Source organism: Agrilus planipennis, unplaced genomic scaffold (assembly GCF_000699045.2).
Source record: "Agrilus planipennis isolate EAB-ADULT unplaced genomic scaffold, Apla_2.0 scaffold10, whole genome shotgun sequence".
In the NCBI taxonomy this organism is placed as follows: domain Eukaryota; kingdom Metazoa; phylum Arthropoda; class Insecta; order Coleoptera; family Buprestidae; genus Agrilus; species Agrilus planipennis.
This window is the reverse complement of record NW_020442465.1, coordinates 2759113-2781479: the sequence shown is the minus strand read 5'-3', so window position 1 is coordinate 2781479 and position 22367 is coordinate 2759113. Positions and strand designations below refer to the sequence as shown.

At 34.5% G+C, this 22367-nt stretch overlaps 1 protein-coding gene and 1 long non-coding RNA gene across 4 annotated transcripts in view; one reads left to right on the top strand and one right to left on the bottom strand.

Annotated features, from left to right (window-relative positions):
- Positions 1 to 291: 291 nt before the first annotated feature.
- The window catches only part of LOC108734089, a 218468-nt gene continuing 196392 nt past the window's right edge, over positions 292 to 22367 (bottom strand). The window contains exons 4-8 of one of the 3 annotated variants that reach the window (XR_001937330.2): positions 2250 to 2430; positions 1714 to 1878; positions 1085 to 1336; positions 676 to 955; positions 292 to 611 (exon numbers count right to left, since the gene is read on the bottom strand). This is a non-coding gene — a long non-coding RNA (uncharacterized LOC108734089). Of the gene's footprint in view, positions 612 to 675; positions 956 to 1084; positions 1680 to 1713; positions 1879 to 2249; positions 2431 to 22367 lie in introns of those variants that run through there. The other 2 variants (XR_001937331.2, XR_001937329.2) reach the window with 2 other exon arrangements.
- The window catches only part of LOC108734087 (DNA-directed RNA polymerase II subunit RPB1-like), a 40298-nt gene continuing 38122 nt past the window's right edge, over positions 20192 to 22367 (top strand). Inside the window, exon 1 of the mRNA XM_018465487.1 lies at positions 20192 to 21014. The gene's annotated coding sequence lies outside the window, so the exon portion shown is untranslated. The remainder of the gene's footprint in view (positions 21015 to 22367) is intronic.

The window sequence follows — 22367 nt, the reverse complement described above, 5'->3', positions numbered from 1 at the left end:
ACTAATAGCTTTGGTAGAGAAGATCGGACAGATTTCGCCAAGGCAAGCTGGGCAGTCGCCTATTGCTCCTATTCCAGATAACCCACTGTACCCCGTCTGAAAGGAAGTAACGCTAGAGTAGACTCGCGAAAAGTGTATAAGACACTTTTAAGATCAACTAAAAAGCTAAGCCCAAGGGAAGTCGTTCGGGGAGGCCCTCCCTAATTCCACAAGGGTGAGAAGAGAAAAGAACACGATAACGAAACGTTGAATCATGTAGAATTCGTAGGGTAAATGCAAAGCAAATTAGGAAGAATATGCAGTAAGCTAAGCGAAGAGGTAAGCAAGAGACATGTTAGACTACAACTACTAAAAAAAATAAACGTGTTAATACGGTAATAACTACTACCACACAAAAAAAAAAATAATGACGTCTACATTAAAAAATTAATTCAAATAAAATAAACTAAAATAAGCATGCAAAATAACAATTAAATAAACTATAAAACACATGCAAGATAGAAAATTGATTATAATAAAATGAACTTAAAGAATTGATTCTATTAGATAGAGCATACAAAATAAAGAACAATTTTAACTACGGGGTCTTCTTTGTCTTCTCCACTGTCGATCTGAAACAGAAAGGGTGGTAACAGATTAATAAAGAGCAATTACAATGAAATGAAGTACTCTCACCTTAATTAACTCTAGCCTGTAACATTTCAGTGTTCACAAGTGTGAAAAGTAAACCAAATCCATGAGGAATACCATATCAGAAAATTTGTTGCTTCAGTGGAATTCAAATAAATCTCCAGTTGGTTTCCCTCATCGATCGAAAGTTAACTGCATTATGTTGCAAGGTGAAGAAGAAAACAGCAAATCACGAATATAATCCAAGAAAGACGACACCCATGTAGATATTGGTTTTTCAGTATGACCAAACTCAACTTTAATTCTTGCTCATCTGCTGAATAATCTGCAGAAATGGACAAAAAAACACATTAATTACTCTATTAATTAAGGATTGGATTAAATACAGCTAAAGACACACTAAAAAGCAGATAAACAAAGAGCAATTAATACTAATTACGTCATGCATTATTACCTTAATTAAATACAGAAGGTAGCGTTCCATAGTCTATAGTGTGATAAAGAAGCCAAATCAGGGAGGGATACCACTGCAGCACCACTAATCCAGAAAGAATACAGTATTAGAAAATTTGTTACTTCAGTGGAATTTAAGTAAATCTTCAGTTGGTCTCACTAATATAATCCAGGAAAAACGACACCTTTGTATTCATTAGTTGTTGTAGTACGACCAAACTGAACTTTAATTCTCGCTCATCTGTTGGACAAACTGCAGAAATGGACAAAAAAACATATTAATTAAACTATTAATTAAGGATTGGATTAAATACACCTAAAGGCACAGTAAAAAGCAGATAAAATAGCTGAATTATAAAATGACGATAAGTGTCATTTTACACCATAACATAGATAACGTCATAGAAATATGAAATAACATAGAACAAAAATGACAATTTATGGTGTGGATAGTAAATATTCGTTAGAAGAAATACAAAACATGCACAACTTCAATTTATACTGCGGACAATAGATAAATGTTAATAGGAATTCTATAGATACACAATAACCTCAATATACGCTTTGGACACTGGATAATTATTAAAAGAAATAAGAGAAACTAATACTAATTATGAAATGAATTATCACCTTCACTAACTGCAGAAGGTAGCGTTCTATAGTCTAGAAGAGTGGTGAGTAAGCCAAATTCAGATAGGATACAACTATAGACATGTTTCAATGATTTCCAAGTTTATTTCCAGTTGCCTTCCTCTCGCAGGTCCAAAATTAACTTGAACTAATCTGTTCGACAATCTATAGAAACAGACAAAAAGAAGTAATTAACTACCACTTTTACAGCAAATAAATCAGTAATATTTTAACGTAATGTTAAGTTTAGTCAGTTGATAGATAAAATAATAGTTTCACAATGTATCAATTAATAATCAAAATAGGCAGCTGTAATGTTGAAAATTTATGTATTTAATGCTCCTTTTCCTGTATCTTCTCTGAGACTAAAATAAAATGTACATATAAAAGTTAGCAGGTATTAATGTTACATTCAGCGCTGGAAAAGTTAATTTCACATTAATGCTGCTGTTCTGCTTTTACCATTTCTGAAGCGTTGTTTAAAAGTTGTCTATTAAATGTAAGTTCTACTAATTTTAATTAATACTGTTACTTACTAGTTCATTCTCATGAATTCTTCCTTTCCATTCCTAATGGAGAAAAGGCATTTTCATCGTACCATAGGTACAAACGACCAGTAGAAATTCGAACAGTCAACTTTTCCATCCAAAATATTTCAGATCGTTGGATAAACAGCCATATTTTCACCATATTAAAATCGTTATTCCCTGTAGTTCTCTGCAAAAAAAAAATAGAAAACGTCTTGATTCAAATTAAAATATTATAAAAAGTCGTTTGTAGTTGAGAAGTAAGGCCAAACTGTATGAAATAATAGTTTTTTTGAAGATAATTAATAAATATTGCAATCATGACCTTGAAGAAATACTATTAATAACAAACACAGGAATGGTTGGAAGTAGTAGATTAAAGAATATCGTAACATAACACATTAACATAACCATTAGGATTAAACAACAAATATTTATAAACTTTTGGAAATAATTTTGACACAAAAACATTTAAGAAATGTCCGCAGAAGTGAGCTTATTTTCTGGTAACTGCACACCTAAAACTCGTAGATTCATTGGTGTACTAAATAACGACAAACGAATTTCATCGTGTGATCGACAGTTATAAAATACTACTGGCGTCCTCACTAGCATTATTACGGCGAGTTTTTGAAGTATTCGTCGATTTAAGGAGACTTAAAAAAATATTTATTATCAATGTAATATTTGTATTAATGTAACGTCCCATTATAAATGCCAAGAATACAAGTAATTCAATAAAAAAATGTTCTTTTATATTAATGGTAATTTGGTAACTAAACAAATAATGACTTAGTCTGCGCGTTTTGCAATTTCTAATATTTTATTTATACTAAATAAATAAACTTAAATTAATTTCCACCAATATATTAATATAAACTTTACAATTGTTTCGCCTCCTTGAGGCTTCTTGAGAAGTATTACTTGTAATTACTTCGAGTTTATTTATTAAGAGATCATGAATTTTCATCAAGAAAACGTAGATACCATCGGTCATTTTATTTATACCAAATAAGTAAGTCATTTCTAAAAAATCTATGCCTAAAAGTGATTAATTTTCACTATTAATAACTTAATCGAAGAAAATGTAATTATTGTCAAGAACAGAAAATTTAGATATTAATTCTTATATGAAATTAATCATCAGATTTTGCATTTGATATTGATACTGAATCAATACATTTTAGCTAATATTAAGATTAAAAAAAAAGTATTGTATTGGGCGGGAATCGTGTACAAGCGGCTTGCATGATATGCGAACCTTAATTATAAATAAAGTACATCACTAAAGTAACTTTATCTAATTACATTAATGACCTCTGTTTTGTGAACACATTTATGAAATAGTATCTTTCGGATGATATACGTTTTATTGTTTTCCGTTTACAATAAGTACCTAAAATACTAAAAAACGTTGAAAAACTTCGACTTTGACTTAATATTAAACATATAGACATGTTCGTATACAGACGCCTTTCAATAAATTACAATAAATAAAATAATGTAACTTTCGTTAGAGTTATTTAAAGGATTGTTAAGATTTTTCGTTGTTAAGTTATATATAAGAAAAACGAAATAAAACAATACCCCAAATGTTATCGGTGCTTAATTATCTTAAAAATCTGCTTTCATGTTTTTATGCACTAGGCATAAAAATAATTGAAAATAGGATGTTGTTAATCTTATATTCAAATAACGGCAATTACTAATAAGACAACATTAATAACAAGCACAAAATATTCCTTTGGTCAGATTACATCACTTACTATGTAGACGTGAGGTGACCTGATCTTCTGATTATAAAAAACCCACTAACGATAAGACGAGGACGACGACTAGATAACATTCTGGCTCAAACTCGCTTTTGTGAACAACTTGTTTAATCACTTTCTTTGTTTAAAAAATTGTTTGAAAAATTAAATTTAAAGGAATTATTTGTAAATAGATATGCAACACATCGTACACTTCACCATAAAAAATTGCTGATACTAACGATCAAAGTACAGTACTCTATCCTTTGATCCAGTTACCTGATCAGTTCCATATCAGAATCAATTATTAAAAATCTTACAGAATAATACAGAGTTCAATTTTTATCTGGTCCATTCTATGTGTTATATTCTTTACTGAACAATAAATTTATTACTGATGTTGTAAATAAATTATATATTACTTTTGTGTTATTAATGTCATAATAGTGCATTAATCTAAATCACATTTTTTTTTCGACAAATGTTTGTATTCTCTACACATCTTTTTAAGTTAATTAAATATAAAATATTGAGCAAAGAAAATAAAAATAACAAATAATTATTAACTTTAATTTTATTAAATTTATACTTATAAAAAGTGTAATCCTTAAAAATTAAGTTTGGGTCTAATTTTGGACATTCCTTAATAAAAATTGTTTGAAAGAGTATATATATTTGAGCAAGAGTGTGCAAATTCGTTGGTGTTCTAACTTTTGTTATGTAAGTGGACATTACGCATACGAAATACCAATTTTCTCAATTGATAAGCCGAAACAGACATACAAACAATTAACTTCCGCAGTTTCCAATGCCGTTATTTTGAGGTCTTACAGCCACTGGTTAAAGTCGGTTGTTATCTAGTGGGATACGCATGGTAGTTACGTTTTAATGCCAGCAGAACTCGAACGATGACTAGTAGTCACGTGCTTGAATATATAGGGCGACTGATTATTAATAATAATTAAAGTAGTTCTCAAGTAAATGATAATGACTTGGTAGGTTTACGTTTAAACGGAAATTGTACGACAAGAAAGGATTACTGAACTATTCACTGAAATAAAATGTAAAATACATGTAGAATTCCAATTATCTCGATCGATTGGTGCCGGACTCTATTCGGATAATCAAAAATTGGGATAATTAATAACTGTTTACATTTTTCATTGACGTAATTATTTAGTTGATATCACAATCTCTCTCTCTCAGGACCGGGTTCGGATTGCAACTTAGTCTGGTTTTATTGCGATTGGAAATAGCATGAAAAACATAAGGCAAAAAAGTTTATATCATTATCATCATTAAATAATGTAATTTTGGTAGTTTGATTTAATTGGTGATATTCCAAACTCCAATTTCTACAAAAATGCGTACGTTCTATTCAAGTTTTAAACAAGCTTCTGTACAATTTTAATAAAGAACATCTATTTTTAAAGCGAATAGTACCTAGTTGGTACCATATTAATGAAATTAACCTTCAAATAGGTTTCAGCGAAGAAATATGAACTGTGTCAATTTTTAGGGGTTTCCCAGAATTTCAGTAGGCAATAGGTGCGTTATGAACTAAAAACAATGTATCTACCAATATATTCTTAGTTATCTATCCCTTATTGTTATCGGTACAATGATAACTATTAGTAATTGTCTATAAATGTGATATATGTAACAAATTCTACAAAAACGCATACCTTTTTTTCAAGTTTTGAACGAGTTTTTGTACACATTAAAACATATTGGCGCCTTGTTGGTACAATATCAACGAAATTAATCTTCAATTTGCTTTTAGTAGAGAAATAGTGTTAATTTTTAGGGATTTCCCATAATTTAAGTATGTAAAAGGTGCCTTCAGATTCGGACTTCGAATCAACTTTACTTGACCTTTATCCACTACGAACTAATCTATTGATACTGTTCGAAAATTTCCAAAAGTCTATAATCTTTGATAGTGTTCCAATAGTTCTTGATACAACAAGTAATTACAGTGGAATTCGTTTATTATGACTCCGCCTATATTGCCCAACCGCTTAATATGAAGTAATTGCAGAGTCAAGTTTGGTTTTTATATTCAATTCTCTATAGAAAAGTTTGGATATAATGGCTCCGTTTAAAATGACATATCGTTTATTATGACTGATTCTCAAGAAATCATATCCGGCTATAGTGACCCAAATGATTAATAATAATCTTTTCGCTCATTTTTCTGACCCTTCCTACACCTGCTCCTGCATTTTTGATTTCTTATGTAAAAAATGACAAAATATGTTATGTATATATTGTTATTACAATTCATCGTTTTTTTTCTGTTAATAAATATCTACAATTTGTAGTTTTTCTCTCTATTAAACTAAATAACTAACCAAAATAGAAAGTTGTTTATTTTCTAAGACTATGTTTTGTATGACGCCCGCTTAGTATGAAGTGTTTGTCATTTTCCTTCTATGTCATTATAAGCGGATTCTACTGTAAACATATCATTTTTAATTCATTGTAGATAGATTTAGTGATCTGAATCTGAACGCACTTTATATCTACTACTGAAATTCTAGGAATCCCCTAAAAATTGAAACATGATTGAAACACTAAAAGCCTACGCCCTTGGAGTAATTTCTTCTTGAATACCTTTCTGTTTATAATTGTCAGCTTCCACCCGGTATGCGAATAGGTTGAAGGCGATATGGGAAGGCGAACAATGTTCGTTCGAGTGGAATCCGCGATATGTGGGGCCAATAAATAATAACGCCCCTGCTTACTTTAACGCACTCTATAATCAGATCGTATCGAAATTCGCTCGGTACCTTTGAGTAGACGGTAACACAGGCAAGCAGGCAGGCAGCCAGCGCGATTTCAAAAAAAAAGATGAAGAAAATCGGAAAAAGAAAAATTAAAGAATACTCTCAACGGTCGTTGCAAAAAGCAAACAGTAAACAGAAACCGTTATTGTAATCGCGCACTTATAGATTGTTGTTGTTTCCTCTATTAAGTTATTGTTGTTGATGGTTTTCTTTTACGTCTTGTTTTCATACGCGAGCAGGTACGACTTTGTACCTGTACCTGGGTTGTCTCTAGACGCCAACACTCGGCGTATAAACTTGTTAAAGACGAGGAATACATGATAAGCCCGAGGTCGTGAACGGATTAAATAAAGTCGGTCTCGATCGCTTACAATGATCTCAATTTATTACTTCATTGGCTATTTTAATTTAACTGTTTTACACCGGGAGAAAGACAGAAAGATAATGAGAATAAGGAAGAACGAAAATGGACCTCAAATGGCCGTACCTACACCGTACACCACCTGCTGGCAAAACTTGCAACTTGAATTAGGGATATCACATGGGAATTAACAGTGCACGTGATCGTAAAATTGTTTATTAAAATAATCATCATCATAAGGTCGTCAGTCCTAAGACTGGTTGGAGACGCGCCTCCACTCTTTCCTATCCTGAGTTAATCTTCGCATTACCCTAAAACTAGAAGAGCCCACATCCTTAACTATTTCCGAACAGTATTCTAATCTACGTCTACCTCTACCCCTCCTAACTCCCGTTTCTGCCTCTAATATGTCTCTGACCAGACCTTTATTCTTGAGAAGGTGTCCTACCAACCTATCTCTCCTATTTTTTATTGACTTCCATAGAGTCCTCTGTTTTCCTATTCTTTCTAATACCTCTTCGTTTCTAGCCTTCTCTATCCAGGGTATTCTTATCATTAGCCTGTAACATAAGGTGACCATACGTCCCGCTTTGGGCGGGACAGTCCCGCTTTCAGGCTGTCCGTCCCGTTGCCCCGCGAGGGCATAAAAGTCCCGCTTTCGCAAACAGACCAAATGATAATTTAATTTACAATTATTTTGTACCTACGTCAAACGCATAGCGAGCAATGGGGTCAATTTAACACAGAATTAGAAGTATTTGAATGGGTAAATTTATTAAAAAAACGTAAATGGGAAGAGGTACAGGTTATCATGGATTTATCGATCACGCGAGAATTTATTTGTAAGGATCAGGACACCAAAGTTTTCGACGAGTTTTCACATATTTCTAAAAAATTCCAAAAAATCACTAACTGGAATGCTGAGAATTTGACTACTGAAAACCGTCGGGAGGAATTATTCCAGCACTTCCGTGCAAACAATATCTACTTAACGAACTTTTCTATAATTATTGAATACGTCTTGTGTCTGCCCCGAAGTAACGCATCTGTCGAAAGAGTCTTTTCTCAAATGAACAAAATATGGACGAGTCAAAAAGCACAGTAGTGCGTCTCAATATTGAAGCCATTTTGACTAAAAAAATAGCATAAATAAATCGTGTACTGAGGTATATTTGTACCTTAACACGAAACCAGAGGTTTTAAAAAAGATTTGTTTAACCGACAAATATAAAATACAGCCTAACTAGAAGCAATAAAAAAAACTTAGAAAACAACAACGTCCCGCTTTGTCAAAAAATAAATATGGTATAAATATGGTCACTTTACTGTAACACCACATTTCGAACCTTTTCTTTTCCGCAGCACCCACCATCATGTTTCGCATCCGTACACTGTCCGCGCTCCAAACATACGCCTTTAACAATCTTTTTTAAGTTTCTAAATGAACCGTTCCAGATCACAGAAGTGACTTCTTTTTATTGAAGGCAACCCGAACCTGCGCTATCCTCTGCTTTATATCCTTACTACTCCTTCCGTCATGACTTATCTGACTTCCTAGATACCGAAAATCAGCCACTTCTTCTAATTTTTCGTCTCTATTCGCTCTTTCTCTACTTTTTCTTCGCTTGCATACCAGTGTTTTTGTTTTATTTTTATTTTATTTTCATACAGTACTGTCTTGTTAATACTGCTTCATTTTATTTAAAGCTATCTTTAACTCCTCCTTGCTAGATGCTAATACTGCTATGTCATCTGCAAATCTTAGCATACTAATCTTTTGCCCCTGTATATTTATCCCTACAGATGTACTGTCTTTAACGATATTGATCGAATCTTCGATGTATAAATTAATAAAGTAGCGGCGACAGTGTGCATCCCTGTCTGATTCCCTTCCTAATATTTACTTAAAATAATAAAAAAACGTTAAATAGAAGATCTTTTTTAATAATTTACTCAGCAGTTTTCTAGCTTGAAATCTAATAGAAAGTTACCCTCATCTGGGCATAGACTGGCGCATCAAATGTTCACACAGAAAAATTTAAAATAACAAAGTTAAAAAAAAAACAACATCCTGACTAGGATTGAATACAATTTACTAAAAGGTAAGAAACAAGTTACGTTTTGATTACCATCATCGTCTTATTGACACCTAATCCAATCGATAGTTATAATTCAATAAGGGTGTGTTTTGTCAACTACAAATAAATTGTAGTTGTTGAATCCTTTGTATTTCGAAATACTCATTGTGTCGAAAGTAGAGTTTACGGTTTCTTAAGTGAAGCGGCCACAAACTAATGAAAATTAATTACTGTTGATGAGGCGGATGGAATAGGTATTGTGAAACACTATTTAACAATTAAGAGAACAAAGAGAGAAATATTAGCCTTTTAATGTTTTAGAATAAGAACAGTTAGAAAATAAAAAACATTTATTAAACGAACCCTATATCACTCACTATAGACCAAACGGAATTCAAATGTGCCTAATGTAAAAGTTGCTATTTGGATTTTAACGTCGAACATATGAAATTATTAACAAATATATATGATTCTTCCAAACTTGTTCGTCTATTGTACCTGTAGATAGGATTTACCAAGCTCAGACTATAATTTTGTTATCATTATTATTAGGTCGTCAGTCCTACGACTGGCTAGACACGCATCTCCACTCTATCCTATCCTGAGCTAATCTTCTTGCATTTCCCTAAAATTAGAACATCCCACATCCTTAACTATTTGTGAACAATAATCTAATCTAGCTCTACCTCTACTCCTCTTAACTCCTGTTTCCGCCTCTAATATGCCCCTGACTAGCCCTTCATGCCTGAGAAGGTATCCTACCAATATATCTCGTCTAAATAAATAAAATAGGAGACACACCCCAATTACCACTAACACAATTTTACTGAGCGGACACGCGTTTCGCCCAGTTCAAATGTAGGCATTATTAACGCGAGACAGGTTATAAAATTTAAAATTCCTCCTATTTATAGGGGCTGGGGTTGAGAACCGAAAAGAAAAGATAGTGGAAAGTAGAAGAATTTTAAAATTCAGAACCAGTGTCGTGTTGATAATGCCTACGTTTGAAGTGGGCGAAACACATGACAGTAAAATTGTGTTAGTGGTAATTGGGGTGAGTCTCCTATTTTATTTATTTATTAATTTATCAAAGTCTCCCTCCCTGTTTCTATATTATTCGGTATTTTTGAATGTCTGAACTAACGGTTCCAGAAATACTTCATTCGATCCTTATGTAATTTTCATTTTCAGAACTTTACAGGATGTGTAATAATGAAATAATTTTTTAATTAATTTTGCCCACTACAGATACAGAGGTGACTGCAGCAACAATTTTTCTTCATTAATTTGAGGTTATTTGTACTACTACACTAGAAAAATTCAGTGTATCTCTACAGGATGTTTCTTAAATATATGTATACTCGTGGTAATGAACAATTTTAAGGAGTAACATTAGAACCAAGATGGAGTGACTCGGGGTTGACGATAAAAGATCTATAAGTATGAGAGAAACTGTAAGGNTATAAAATTAAATTTTCATTAACTAATTTCCGGCAGCTACGTTTTTTCTCTCAGATTCAGTATGTGGTGGCTCAACTGAGAGAATCCTTTTTTAAAATCGGTTAAAAATAAAAAATTAATTTTGTTCCTTATTCTGATACGGTCATGCGCTTTCACCTGGATGTAGATTACCTAGGTACTCATTTATTACTTACTTACCTACTACGATTTTGTATAATTACACATTGTGCGCACTGGCGTTCTGCTAGGTCGACCCAACTCACGTATTTCACGGTAACGGTAAAATATTTAAACCCATTCCGGTCCCTTGGATTGCAATTAGCAGGCAATGATTTAATAAACCACTTTTCTAAACACATCTTTTCATTTCAATAACAAATTAAGATGCACAGTCGAACGGTGGGTAATTTGTTCGCCGCTCTTTTCCAACTTCCGTTATTTTACTTACTGTATTTATGACGTACCTACAATTGAAATAGTCTGATTCTGACTTGGTTAACGAAGAAATTAAGTTCACCAGCTCTTTATTCTAAGGGGGTGGTTTACGGAAATTTTCAAGACTCAAAGCAATTCCATCCATTATAAATAATTAATATCGAGCTGACTGCAGAATCTCGTTTGCATAATAAGCTATGCAACAAGAGCGTAGGCGATGTAGGCTGGGTTGCATACTTTAGTAGTGTTTGGAGTCAAATTATCAAATTTTTTATGAAAAAATTATCACAAAAGTGCCAATTTAAATTGAATTATAGACCCAAAAAGCCGATACTCATATTATAGGTTATAACTTCATCTTTGTTTTTAAAATGAGAACAGATTTACCTAATATTTCTCGAAAATAAGCCTTTGTTGAAAATATATTTATAACGTTTTTTACGTAATAATCTTAATGCACATTCTAAAATGATATAAAATATGTTATTTTGAGACTTTAATTTTTTTGTTTTTTGTGTATTTGCTACAAATTTTGAAAATAAATTTTTTTATCGTCAAAAACAGCAATTGCAATTTTTTTTATTGAGTAACATATATTTTGTACTGAAAAGCATTGCTTTTAGTATTTAACGCAGCAATTTAATTTCAATTTGATTTATTTAAAAAATTGGTAGGTAAAATTGGTCCAATTGCTCTCACTCTACCTTCTCATGTATGCCCAACGTCTTCTTTTGAACGATACCGTCAATATCTTTGATCATTTATTGTCTTTGTGCAATTCACAAAAATTCCCGTTTAGAAATTATATTGTAACTTAAAATTGAAATTAACTTTTGGTAATATAAAATTTAATTTGAGGTTTTCCTCAAGCAGTTGAAATCTTATTCACTCCTTAGGTACCTGTACAGCAAACATAGCGTTAATAAACCAATCTTTCACTTATACATATAAATATCGACATTTTCTCATTGTTATTAAGCCATGGAAAAAGAAAGGAAGGAAATCACAGAGCAGATGCGACTCTAAATCGAACCAGTATCCTCTCGAATGCCAAGCAGTGGTTTAAAACTAAAGTTCATGTTCATACCGTAATAGAGGATTAAACGGTCTTCTTACAACATTCTTTGTTAGGGGAGGAACGAGAAGGGAGGAATGGAGTAGGAAAGGGGAGGAAGGGGTAGGAAGGTTGTATACTAGACTACTAAAAAGATAAGAATTGATACGTTAATTTATGTTGCTTTTGATAGCTACCAGCATATTTAAACCAATTACCAGTGTGGTTTATCGACGGAACAATTTGTGAAGCGCGCAAATCGCTTAATACTTTTTTACAGCGATCTGCGACCACCATAAAGTGGATATAGACAGAGGAGTCAGGTACATGCATATATGTAGATAATTTGCCTATATAACTACCGAACACGTCTCATATTTATTACCCGTCTATTCGTTTAATTTACAACATTCGGTAGTCAGAAGCGATGCTTAAATTGACGCTAAAATACCGTGTGCATATCGTAATAGTTGAAACCGCAAGGATCCGTCCTCATGGGGTCGGTCGGTCGGTAATAGAAGCGATAGATTCGAAGACTGTCGCGTCAGCACTTTTTGAAAGATACGGCAATTTGGTTTGCTACTTAAGGATCGTTTTGATTACGGTGTCAACGAAATAAAACTTTAATTCGATATACAGTAGGTACAGGTAAAGAACGCAATTAGTCTTCCCTCTAATTACGTAGTTTAATAATTCTCTAATGCTTCAGCTTCTTTTTTCTTTTTGGAATTTATCAGGTTATATGTTACTTTAACAGTTGCGCGTCAAGTGATGGTCAAAGAGAGAAAAGATGATTAGTCTAATTAGCCATATGATGTTATTATACGGAAGAAAGTTTGAAAGGAGTAATGAAAATAGTCGGGAGTTATTAAGTCGTTAGTCGGCACATAATTGTCTTCATATCTGAAATGATAATCGAATTAAGAGAGACAAATTGTATGAGTTATTATTTCAAAAAGGAGAAGTAATTAAATAGTTTGCTATTAGGAAGAATAATGTGTGAATAAATTATGTTCGTACTGTATTATTTTTTCTTACATTATGATAAAATTATTACTGATCCAAGTTTTCGCGGCTATCTTTGATAAAAATCCGTGGCTATCGGACTATTTGGGCTTAGTTGGATAAATATTCTTGTTTTCAACGTTTCATTAATTCATGTGAACGACATCTTTAGGAGTGAGTTCTTTTTCTCAGGATTTGCAGACTCCGATCGACTACCCTGGAAAGAAGAACTCTTAAAGATGCCGTCCATGCGAACAGAAGGGACACTGAGAACAAGAATGAAGAGTCTTCGGCCAGAAAACCTGAGAATCATCAATTACATAAAATTATCATCACCTACTAAAAGTATTGCATGACATTACACCCCTGATAAACCTGACGATCCTAAGCAATCTTCGAGTAATAAATCCAATATTAACAAGAAGGAATAATAAATATAAACTACGATACTAAGAAGCAGGGATGTAACGGAGGTAGTTTTATCGGAACCGAAGGCGGAGTCGGAGTTTTTAAATTTGCTTTATCGGAGTCGGAATCGGAGTCGGAATCAGAGTCGGAGGCAGGGTCAGAAGTGGTGGCATGAGAGAGAATTTTTATTTAAGGACAAATAAAACATTATTTAGTCAAATTTTTTTCATTTCAATTTTCAATTATAAAATAAAACACAAACAATGAAAAAATAATTGACGATAGAGTGCTCAGTTCACGTAGTGGGAGTCGGGGGGATTCCCCACGCGACATGTATGAAGTTCATACTATGAACCTGTTCCTAACACTCGACACAGGCCGCCGCTATGTTATGCTTCGACCTCCGATTAAAACCTTCGATTTAAAAGTGTCGGAGCTGAAGTCGGAACCGAAGGTGTAATAATAATCGGAAGTTCCGACTTAACGGAACCGGAGTCGAAGCTCCGTAACATCCCTGCTAAGAAGCATCGGCGGGGAATGTAGCCTGGCAGTAGAGCATCCATACCAATGAACATTTGATCCGATATTTGACTTTTTGAACGGGTTTTAACGTGGTTCGGGACGTTGGTGAGAGTAGTCATAAGTCCGCCAGAACGAAGACATGAACCTTTAATATTACTGGACAAGACAAGACAATTTGGGACTGTAGTCATTTGCTGTGTTTTGAATACGTCCTTGTGAAGTTAGGAAATGCCTCATGAGTAGTGCAGACAAGGTGAAAAGACATAACCGAATAATAATAAGCGGTGCAGAGATTAGAGGTTGCTTGGGTACGCATAAGATCAGAGTCGACTTTATAACTGCCTGGTTGGAATTACATATCTAAACAAGCGTCTTTACACTCCTAAATTCCTGAGAATGATAAAGTTTCTATGCTGGCAACATACTCAAATTCTGCTTGTCTGCATCTCTTTCTATTACACATTAATTGGTGTAATGTTATTCCTTTTTCTGCATTAGTGCCTGCTGCAATTCCTACCTGACATCTCTTTTATATGTTTACGATATACCCTACATCTGTAGTGAGTAAAAGCAGGTGTTCTGTCAGCAACCGCTCTAGTCCACTTAGTAAGTTGAGAAAAAAAAGATAATACTACAGTTTTATTGCGGACTATGCCAAATTTGAACGTTCTAACTATATGCGGTGCATCTCTAGTTAAAAGTTTTTTGATCTTGAGTAAGTTACTGCTCGTTTCAAGAAGTTGGAGATATACCCCTTCCATTTATTAGGATGCGCCGTAGCATAATTGCAAATTCAATCGTATTTGTCTGCGGAGCTCATTTCTTCACCGATCATCGAGCGAGAACTAGACGAAACTGTACAGTACCACTTGCAAAATTATTTAAACTGCCTCGTTAAAATTTAAGAATATGCTTTATTTAAAAGCATATTTAGCCAAAAATAATAACAAGTGAATCAACTTAACGTTCTACACACCTATAAAACTTTTGCTTTGTTTTCTATTGTTAATTTATATACATTTTTATTTTAAGAAATTGCTAAACATTTTCGTTTAGTACTGTACAGTTCTAGCCGATCTCTTAAGCCCGCCCATCGAGAGCTCTGCTCGTTCAAGCTTGTTCCAACTATTTCTGTCTTGCTCACGCCTAGTGTGTATTCTTTCTTTCTTCGCGCATATTTCTTCAAGGTCACAATTATAACAAATTGAAATAGACTGTAGCTCTGCTGGTGCAGCGTATATTTCCGTATTTTATGGTTACATATAACCGTAGAGGTGGTTTGCGCTGGTGTTAAGTATATTTAGTAATATTGCAACCGAGATTAGACTCAGAGTTGACGTCAGAACCGGATAGCTAAAAGCTACGTAGTACTTATAGATAAATGCTTTCATAATGACAAAACAAACTGTTTCTTTAGCTCGTCTAGCACATATGTAACTGAAAATTTATTACTGAAGAAGAAAGAAGTAGAAAAAACGTTGCTCTTTGGTCCACGCAGGTAAAGATCCTGTCATAAGGTAAATGGTAAATGAAAATAAATTATGCAATAGAAAGTAACTTCTTGATGCGCTTTTTATTTTATGTTTTATTTACTACCCATGGTTTGTCTTATTATATCATTAATTTACTGCAAGATAGTGTTTAATGGTTATTAAAACCCTGACTCTTTAAATCATACCTATTCCTTAATATCTTCAATTAGCATTTAGTTGTAGTATTTCTGAAATTCCGTATAGCCGTGCAATAAATCAATTAAGAGAATGTTTAATTTCCCATCAAAAATAATAAATTATTATTTAACTAACATACCTGAACGTGTTAACGGTAAAATGAACAATGTATTTAAGTGCTACGTACGCGTGCGCGTGTGTGACGTTATGTAAAGTGAATATAAATATTAAAAAAATATGCATAGAACTTACAAATTTGTTATTTAAATAGTCAACGACATTCTAGTTGGAAGTGGCTTTTACAACATGATTACAGAGGAAATTTACCGTCAATAATTGCAGAAGCTGATTGTAGGAATTAATAGCAGTAAATATTCATGATAACCTACGAACGATTTATAATTATTTGGAAATGGTTTAAACACGTAATTATTGGGCGTTTTCATTTGGAAAAGCCGCTAAACGTTTTAATTTATGCATCACGGATGTAGGGGTGTATGTTGGGTTGTATATTTCAGTATTGATCGTTGTTAAACGTTTATGTTTTCACTAAAAGTGCATGAAAACGATTTTTCCCAAAAGTAGGATGTAGCTTCTTAGTCCAAAATATCTCCACAATTTTGACGAAATTTTTGAACCTGTTTTTAAGAAAAAGTTAGAAATCCAGATACAACAAAAACGCTTCATCTATACGGCAATAATTTTGGACTAAAGTAAATTCAAATTATAGGAAAAACTCACAAGAGATATTTTTTTATAAAATCTGAGGACATAGGTGGTAAATTTATATCTTATTATTTCCCACATAATCATGTTTGTGTTTCGGACAATGTTGCGCAAAGACGGAACGTAGGGCGGAAAGCCCTCTTCAGCATTCTTTTAGGAATCGTGGGAATGAGGTGAGTGATGATGGTTGAGGAGGAAAATGAAGACGGAATGAGTCCTAATGTTTGGATAAGGGCAGGTAGAAAATACCACAAATGGCGCAGTAAACGCCATCTATCTGTAGCACGTTGCTACATTTTAAGATTACGTACGCTCCAAGAAGGTCCAATTGTGTGGGTATCTAGTTGCTGAAAACGAATCCCGGCGTAGCCAACCTCAACGTGATAGGCAGGTTACCATAATCGAATAAAATAATTCGAAGTGGTCTGTATTCTGTCGAAACTGCCAGACGCGGATCGCGATTTCGATCTTTTTGGATCTCATCAGCGCGTCGCAGGCAGCTCCGACAGAACACAGACCAACTTTTACCTGCTGTCTTAACAGTGCGTTTTAGAAAATACTACAAATGGCGCAGTAAACGCCATCTGTAGCACGATGCTACATTTTAGGATTACGTATTTTTCAACAAGGTCCACTTGTGTGGATATCTACTTGCTGAAAACGAATCCTGGCGTAGCCAACCTCAACGTGATAGGCACGTTACCATAATCGAATAAAATAATTCGAAGTGGTCTGTATTCTGTCGAAACTGCCAGACGCGGATCGCGATTTCGATCTTTTTGGATCTCATTAGCGCGTCGCAGGCAGCTCCGACAGAACACAGACCAACTTTTACCAGCTGTCTTAACAGTGCGTTTTAGAAAATACTACAAATGGCGCGGTAAACGCCATCTGTAGCACGATGCTACATTTTACGATTACGTATGCTCCAAGAAGGTCCACTTGTGTGGATATCTACTTGCTGAAAACGAATCCCGGCGTAGCTAACCTCAACGTGACGCGCTGATGAGATCCAAAAAGATCGAAATCGCGATCAGCGCCTGGCAGTTTCGACAGAATGCAGACCACATCGAATTATTTTATTCGAAGGGCAGGTAGACCAGAAATTGAACCAGTAATGTTCCGAAATCCAGATCTTTAGATAATGCCACTGGGCGATACGCGTATGCTAAACACCGCAAACAAAAGAACAAGTCAATCAAATGCCATGAGTGGTAAAAATGTCTCCTAATCAGCAGCTAAGAAAGAAGAAGAAGAGGAAAGAAGGAGTCAACTCTTTTGAGCATCCGAAGTGTAATGATTTTTCACGATTTTACAGAAAAGTAGAATGATATGGTTAGGATACCATGCGGCTTATAAAGCAATTTGAAATTTATTTACTCAGGCCGGTTCTCACGTGAAAAACGTTTAGTGGACATTTAAAGATTGGCAACTATCCATTGCCGGTTAAAAAATTGCATAAAGAAAGTTCAATGCTCCGTACCACGCGTGAATAAAAAAAACTGCGTAAAAGAATGTTTTCCTTCCCGACTACATGTGATGTCTCATGTCAGAACGGACCATTTGGACATTATAGGCAAGCGCAATCTGAATCGTTAAAGAGCACATGTTACGTTTTTGTCATTTTGCGTCGAACAAAGTGCTAATTGGCCACTGATATCTCTCGTTGCGCACCGACGGAACACAATTATCGCTAAATATGTCTACAAATTGTGAACGAGCAAGAACACCGATCGATTCCGACAAGGTAATAGAAATAAAGCCGGGAATTAATAGAAAAGATCGAACAGTTAACACGCAATCTTAAGCCAATTAGATATCTGTCGGATTTAACTGACAATCTTGGCAAAAGGACATCAAAGTACTAAACATATATACAGGGTGGTCTATAAAGAGCTATCATATAGGAACCGGTGATGGTTGAATATTCGTCATAGTGTATTCTTCCAACTCTCAGGATATAAAAAAATATAAAATTAAGTTAGATTCCTGACCGTTACTATGCTTGAATAAACCGAAACGTTACAAACGCCACCCTGGAAGAACTTTATTATTAGAATTTCAAAATGCACAAGAGATGATAGAAGAAAAAACTAAGGTCAATATATGAAGGCGAAGTCAGCAATAAACAAGAAAGAAATTTTTTAGGGCTTTGTCTAACATATTTTGTTGTATAAAACAGCCCGTCCCTTACCTAGTGGTTTGTTACAGACATCGACTTCCCAAATGGAGCCGTGCATAAATACAAATCATTTATCTGAATTTCAAATCACATGATAGACAATCGAAGAGAAAATCAGGGTCAATTCGGGAAGGCGAAATCTCCAATAAACAAGAAGGCAATTTTACTGCTTTGTTTGACGTATTTTGTCATATATAACAACTCGTCTCTCATAAAAACCCAATGGTTTGTCGTAGACTTCGCCTTCCGAAACTGACCCGAGCAAGAATTCAAAACATTTATCAGAATTTCACGTGAGAGAGCCGATCAAAGAGAAAACAGGGTCAATTTGAGAAGGCAATTTTACTGCTTTGTTTGACATATTTTATCAAATAAAACAACCCGTTTCACATATAAACCCAGTGGTTTGTTGCAGACTTCGCCTTCCGAAACTGACCCAAGCAAGAATTCAAAACATTTATCGGAATTTCAGAGACTATCGAAGAGAAAACCAAGATCAATTTAGGAAGGCGAAGTCTGCAATAAACAGGAATACGATTTTACCGTTTTATTTGACATATTTTGTCATATAAAACAATCCTAGTCTCTCTTATAAATCTAAAGGTTTGTTGCAGACTTTGCCTTCCGAAATTGATTCGTGCGTGAAATCAAAACATTTAGTGGAATTTCAAATCATTTGGGAGACTTTTGAACTATTGTGTAGGTACCAATGTCAGAGGAGGAACGGGTCCAATGTTTTAAACAATCGCCTCGATAAATATCCTGAAAATGTGCTGCGAATGCCTACATGTAATTTATACAACAATGTATTCTGCTGTTGCGATTAGAGCATTTTGAAAGGTGTATAGCACAATTTAAGACCACTTATAGATAAATGTTAATTATGAGAAATTGATTTCTTCCGTTTTATTAGAGAATGCGTAACGTCCTTTACACTTTGTGGTAATATTAAAGATACTTTTATGGTATAATGGACCGTAACGACCAAACTACCAATCTTTTATGTAAGTATATGATGCTTTTAAATTAATATCGAACGTTATTCGACAAAATTTCAATATTATTAACATTCGTCGTAATAATATTATAACGTGTTCCTCTCCGGTTAATTCATTTCCTCATTTCTCGCAGATATAATGCACGCCTACCCGCCACTCGTTCGCCTACTTTTAGACGACCATACATATGCACAGAATACACACACATTCACCCAACTACACACACATACACTAAAACGTTAGCCGCTGGCGTCTCAATTACGAATCGCAAAGTGGCCATCACCTCGACATTGGCAAAGAACAACACCACACGACAACGACGAAGAAGAAGTAGAAGACGTAGAAGAAGCAGAAGAGGAAGAATCAGCAATAGCCGCTACCTTCTTCTTCTACTTCCACTTCTTTGATTTAACAGTCCGCGTGCATTGAACATCTTCAGTACGGCTCCAACGGCCTTCACAACCTCTTCTTCTTACAATTAATGATTGTTACCTAGTGAGTTGTACGCTGCCAAGCACGCGGAAGGACTCTCGACACGCACGCTGCTCGTCCGAGGGTGCGAATCGAATTGCGGTTTACGCTGGCGCACGAGCCAAGGACGCGCGGAAAATACGTGCACCTGCCAGGGAATTTCCCGGAAGCGGATTCTTTTTCGTAAATTGTTCATTTTTGTTAGATCGCGTGCACGTTACAGTGAACGGACAGAGAGATGGATCGATGATATGAGTGAGGAAACTGGTTGATTCTTACAAGGAAAGGCAGGATTAGTTGTAGTACATAGCCAGAAGAAGAATTCGAAGAAGAACTTAACGAAGAAAGCAAAAACCCCATCAAAGGAACGTCGTTATGTTGAATTCGTACAATTGTTAAAGAATGTTGAAAGAATTCTGTTTACTGCAGGACTTCACAATGAATTTGCCCAGGACGTAGTTAACGTACGAGGACGTCATGTGAAGAGACTAAAAAAACTGTCACATATTATTTATTTATGCCGTGTAAAAAGGAATCTTCCACATGAAACATGTCCATATGTCTACAAAAACATTAAAGAAGTTCGAGCTTTCTTCTTCATAGCCGATTTCGGTTGACGTATTATAATTATTGTTACTGATCGCTGAAGTGAAAATAACGGTACAATTAGAGATCTGAAGTGCATTAGTTTTCTTTCATATTCTACGTGCCTTCTTGTATATTCGGAATTAAGAGATTCGTATTCAGGTACGTGCCGCAATCCAAAAGGAGCTTTTAATGAGGAACACTGGCCACTTGAACGGGACAAGATCGAAATCCGATAGCGCGTTCGACAAGAAGAAATCACCACTATTCGAAGCCCGGTAAGTAGGTTTATAACATAATAAAAATGGATAACTTAATATAGCGCGGACAGACCGGAATTTGCGGTAAAATCGCGTGGCATTTTAACAACCGAGTAAATAGCCGACGACGATTGCAGTGAAAAACGAGCCACGTTGCCAAACTGATAACGTTAACTGAAGCAATTTCATGCGGAAACGTACAACCTACTTATAATTTTACGCGATTAATAAACAATTCTCGTGTGAGACTGATTTTACTTTAGGGTTAATTTTACGCACGATTACTATTTACTATTCTCATTACCACCAAAGGGTGTTCAGTCCGAAGACTTGGCAGTCACGCACCTCTTTCCTGTCTTGAGTCAATTTTCACATTTTCAAAAAATCTACTAATCCTATGAATTTTATCTATTCTATTATATTTTTAATTTCTGTCCAAATCTTCCTTTTTCCAAAAACTAGAACAACCCAAATATCTATTTGCGAGTCGTAATCTAATCTAAGTCTTTATCTGCCCCTCATTATGCCTGTTTCTACTTCTAATATGTTTCACCTTTCAGAAGGGATCCTACCACTATTTTATCACCCTATTCGTTGCTGAAAATTTTGAATAAAAAACGGACAAATAATTGAAAAATAGAATTCATCATAATCATCACAGGGTCGTCAGTCCTAAGACTGGCTGGACACGTACCATATGTGCTACTTTGAATTAATGGTATGGAAACATCTCACAATCAGAAAGCTAAAAAATAATAGAACACAAAATTACCCTTTAATAAACACAGTTTTAACCTTAACACGGTAATTATTCTATTAATACTTAGCACATCAAAATTATTAATAACAATCATTTTAATATTGCTAGTTAACGAACAGTTAGAGTTTTAAAATTGTTAGTTTTCTAACTCTAGGCTTTAAACGGATGCCACAGGCGACGATCGATACCAACGTTTCTACTTCTTCAACAAAGTTTCTATTTTAGTGTTAATTGTTTAATTAATCCTCATCATCATCATCATAAAGTCGTCAGTCCTAAGACTGATTGGACACGTACCTCCACTCTTTCCTATCCTGAGCTAATCTTAGCGGTTTCCTAAAAGTTAAATATCTCACATCCTTAACATTTATTTAAGGCTACCTCTAACACATTCTTGATAGATGCTTGCACCACTATATCATGTGCAAATCTAAGCATACAAATCTTTTACTCCATTATATCTATCCCTAACGTTGTAACGATATAATCATTGAAAAACAGAATTATTAGCAAAATTAAATGATTAACCGATGGTAGAACTCGAATACTTGAAGACTGCACAAGAAAAGTGGCACGTGTGTCAACTTTTTAAACAGTATCTTCAAAGGTGA